Source organism: Lathyrus oleraceus, chromosome 3, assembly GCF_024323335.1.
Source record: "Lathyrus oleraceus cultivar Zhongwan6 chromosome 3, CAAS_Psat_ZW6_1.0, whole genome shotgun sequence".
Lineage (NCBI taxonomy): Eukaryota > Viridiplantae > Streptophyta > Magnoliopsida > Fabales > Fabaceae > Lathyrus > Lathyrus oleraceus.
In genome coordinates, this window is record NC_066581.1 from 306,447,917 (window position 1) to 306,452,839 (window position 4,923).

Consider the following 4,923-nt stretch of genomic DNA (forward strand, 5'->3'; position numbering starts at 1 on the left):
TCTTTCAGTCTACCTTTGCACCAACATCTTTTTCCTCTTTACTTTTCTCTTTCTTTTTAGAGTTACTTTAATTGGAATTTGGCCTTATTAAATCTTGTTCAAGCTCTCACATGTTACCATACAACATTGTGATCTCCAGTATTTCGAGATCTTGCGATTCATTTATAGTTTTCACTTTCGGCAGCTAATCCCTGCGTAATGACCTTAAGATTTTGTTAGCAATGTTTTTACCAAGATTTTAAAATTTATTAAACTTGTGAGTAAACTCATCTTCATGGAAGCAATGGTTTCCCTATGCTATATGGAAGAGTTCACACTCTTGTGTTCTGGTGATTATCTTATAAAATTTTAAAATATTTGGTTCCCTCGTAGAGAACTTATAATGCATCTTTTGTAGCCTGGAAGATATACAGTAAGAAGCAGAGAAATAGTCGTTCAAACTTACAATGGATATTAGAATTTTGTGTTCTTTCAAATTGCATTGGACTTCCATGGTTTAGAACGATGCCATCAATGATTATTTGAGAAATGTGTTTATCTTTTTTGGATGTGTTCCAAACTTTCATATCAATAAACATCATATAGAAACTCATACATTCTTTCGGTACTCGTGGTTCTCACCGCTAAACTTTGAAGTACTATTATATGTTCCCTTAGTATCCTCGTTAGTTATTAGGGATCTCTTCGAAATCCAAATTAAATTGAATCAAGTATGGTTTTTAAAACTATTTTGATAAAATCAATTTATTTTTTTAAAATCGGTTTATGTTTAGATTGGTTTGGTTAATAACCGATTTGTACTAAAAAAAAATATTTTTGTTTGGATTAATTTTAAAATCAAATTTCCCTTAAATTTAGTTTTCATTCCAACAACTTCTTAACTCTATCCAATCACTTTTGAAATCAAACATTATTCGTTGACGAATAAGAAATACTAAGAAACTGTAAAAAAAAAAAAAAAAACAATCTGAAAAATCAAAATTGAATAATTACCTAATATATATATATATATATATATAATTCTCCTTTATTTCACATTCTCAAAAAACTGCTCTTTCTTTGTATGGTATTTTATAATTACTGTTTCCATGACTTCATCCATCTTCACTTTTATTTTACAAAAAATGGAAGAGATTTCTTAAAATAAACATGAGTCTAATGAATTAATTAATTTAAGGAAAGAGGCTGGTAATCATATTATTTCAACCTACCAAAAAGTACTTACTATATTATGTTGAATGTGGGAGGAGAGACTAAACACATCATTTTGAGACAATGAGTTTAAACACAAAGCTCTACTCAAGAAAATGTAATTAATGTGTATTTTTTTATCTTATTATAAAAAATAATATTTATGATTTTTTTATATTAAATATATATTATTTTAATTGTTACTTATGAATCAAAAATAGAGAAAAAAATAAAACACATTATGTTTGAAAAGTGGACTAATCATTCATATATTGGTTTTAAAAAGTGGATATTAATTTTTTGCGGTTTTAATAAAATGGATCTGGATTAGTTTTCAAATCAAATGATGTGAGTTTTTAAAATTGGTACACCATATTTTTAAAAGTGGTTCTTATGAACCAATTTTTTTGCACATCCTTATTAATCATAGATGATTTTGGATGATTAGACCTTGATCGAAACACCAAGCTCTAACGTCACTTCTTGGCCGAATATGACTAAAAGTATCTATATGTGTGTATAAATATCCAAAGACCATAATCTAAGCGGAATCAAATTTTAAAAATTGTTTAAAACTACTAGTATTGAAATTAATTTTAAGCAATAGCAAGAAATACAAATGCAAAACACGAATGTTGACACTAACTAAACAACATATGGATTAACAAATTTCTCAACTTGGATTATTAATCCAAATTGAACTTTATTTTAGTCCCAACAAAAAATTAAGACAAAAAATGTTAGATTATAAAGAAACTCAAAGCTAAACATTCAAGATTAATCGCTACTAACATGAAATTAAGCAAATACAAATTGAATGCAAATAAAGAGAGATTGAGAGAGTGACATTGTGATTTATACTAGTTCATCCATTGGTTCGTACAAGGGGTCTAATCTAGTCTTGATGATAAAACCATAAAATAGTCTTCCTCTATGTTGCTTATGTTACATAGGATGTGCAAGAGTTTTTGTTACAAGAATAAAGTTGCTACCAATCTACTAGGAAACTTGCTACCAAATCCATAAAGATCACAACCTCAAATATTCTTGAACTTGGATGTTATTAACCATGCAAGATGTTTCATATGTTAATTCATATAACTCTTAGTTATCCATTCACTAGTTTTTACCCATATATGTTCTTGACTAAGAAGCTCCACAATAATCCTTGGGAAAAACTCTTGAAAAAAACTCCCCATGCTTAGGAGGAGGAGAATGTTCTTTTTTTTGGACTTCAAAATATCTAAATTCCATCATATTTATACAATATGTTATACATAAGTCTATAATTAATTCTAAAAAATTACAATCAAAAGAGTACAAATAAAAAATCCATTTCGAAATAATTACAACAAATTCAGTCGCAAATAATGACTACAATTAATTACCTAGAAAAATTAAGGCATTATCCTCGCCCGTAGTAGGTATGACCTCGTTTGAAAAGGACTCACATTTTCTTCAAGAATGCACTAACTAAGGGTAAGATTGACATCGTCATCTGAAAGGGGGCGACTTCCTTTGATATGTAATTAATGTAAGCCCTTCAACATAATGCAGGGAACTTCCCTCATTAGTCTCTTAAACCAACATCCCATATCGAACAATTTTAAAAAATTTGAGCTCATTCAGGTCGAGGGAGGAGTACAAGAATTGAACCTGCTCTTTTGCCTTCTCAAAGGCTTGATCAAAGGAAATAATGTTTTCTACACTAGACTCCTTCGATTTATCTTATGATAAACCATTAGTGACAACATCTACCTCGATAATCTCAGCATTTTGCTTTTTCTCCACATCCAAGAAAATGAGTCTCTTATTTACTGAATCTAACAAAGTTTTATTCACATCAATGCTTTATTTTATCTTTCTGAGTTTGATTCAGACCTTACACTACTAAGTTTTGCGTGTTTTATTTTTCTTGAGTATTTTGGTTGTTTTGTGTAATACTCTATTCCTGAGTCATAATTCTAAGTTAGCAGAATATAGTATGTTAATTGTATTATTGTTCAATCATTTTATATTATTTTTTAACTGTCCAAACACTTGGGAGAGTGTTTGAGTGAAAGTGAGAGGGGTCTGAGACTCATGTGGAGCCTGGATAGAAGTTCACTTAATATTAAGGAAAAAAGACATTGAACTGGGAGAGTTCAAATTAAACCAATTTATACTTTTGACTATTAAGATTGAACTTCCTTTCATTGGGCTAACGCCCTCCAAATGTAGGTGATTTTGCACCTAATTAGGTTACCAATTCTTGTGTTGTTTATATTTTCCCTTTATCATGTCTGTTATGCATTCTAGTTGTCATGCACATTATTCTAGCATTGTGTCTGACATCTTGTTACTGATAGAACAAAATTTAAATTGCTAAAATTATCACACATTAATCCAAGCCACTTTACAATCTTTAAAGACTTCAAAAGAATGTGTTAAAATGTTGGTTTGAATGTATGTTTATTATTTTTCCAAATATATGATAAAATGGAAGTTGTATGTTGGTTGAGCAATAACCTTGATTTTCAATTTCACAAATTTATGAGAAGAAAGAAAAGAGCATAACTTAAAGTTGGATATATTTTTTTGAACTTTTTTATCTTGAAATTTGAGAATGAAAGTAGCATTTGTACATGAACATAGAAGTATTTTGTTAAGAAGCATTAAACATAGAAAATATCGTAGGTCAGGTAAGGTTGCAATTTTACATTATATTCTCATCTCACAAGCTTGTTCCTTAAGGAAAAGTAACATTTCAAGTTAGGGATTGAGATGACACTCGGTTATACTATCATTTTTAGCAAGTTTTATATCTATTTACATTGAAACTTTTTTAGCAAATTGTCACAAGAATCAAGATTATTATGGAAATTGTTAATTCATATAAGATCATTGTAAATAGACAAATATAGCTATAATGTTCACACATAGTGAAGGTTACATTTATGATAAATGAAGTATTAAGAAGATTCTAAGTCCCACATTGATTAGACATGGAGTTTGAAAAGAATTTATATAGAGGGTCAACCCTCATCTTACAAGTAGGTTTTTAAGCCGATTTTGTAAGGATGAATTAGATTATGAACTGTCCGTCATTAATATCCATACATCAATCCTAAAAAGTGTTGGGCGTCAAGGGGTGTATTGAGAAAATTCTAAGTCCCACATTGGTTAAACATAGAGCTTGAAAAGAATTTATATAGAGTAACACCCATCATTTTACAAGCTGGTTTTGTAAGGATGAGTTAGGCCAAACTCTAATATGAAAATATAACAATACGCAAGAACTTGAAAGTGAAATAATTTCTCTTCTAAAATTACCCCACTGACAAGGAGGATCATGTCAGTATCTTGTGCGTCAAACAAAGAAGAAAATTTTCCTTTAACTGAGTCTTCCACGTTAGATTAATGAAGGATTGCGGCAAACCAGTCATGGCATGATATCATGAGTAGAAACCCTATTAAAAAATGAAAATTTGATAGTTTTTGAAAGGAAATTTGATTATTGATTAACTAGAGATGGTTGCAGAGTTCTCAATGAAGAATATTAACGATCTATTACCATTGAAGTCCAAATATTTTTTCGTAGTTCGTGCATGCTTTGTAAAACCTTTTGGCTATGAATAATTGTATTAAGAGTAGTTAAATTTTCTTAGATTGTCTTTTAGCTTAATTTATTTTGAATTACTTGATCTATGTAGGTTGTCGAGTAGTGAGTCATGCAATTGATATTTATTTAAC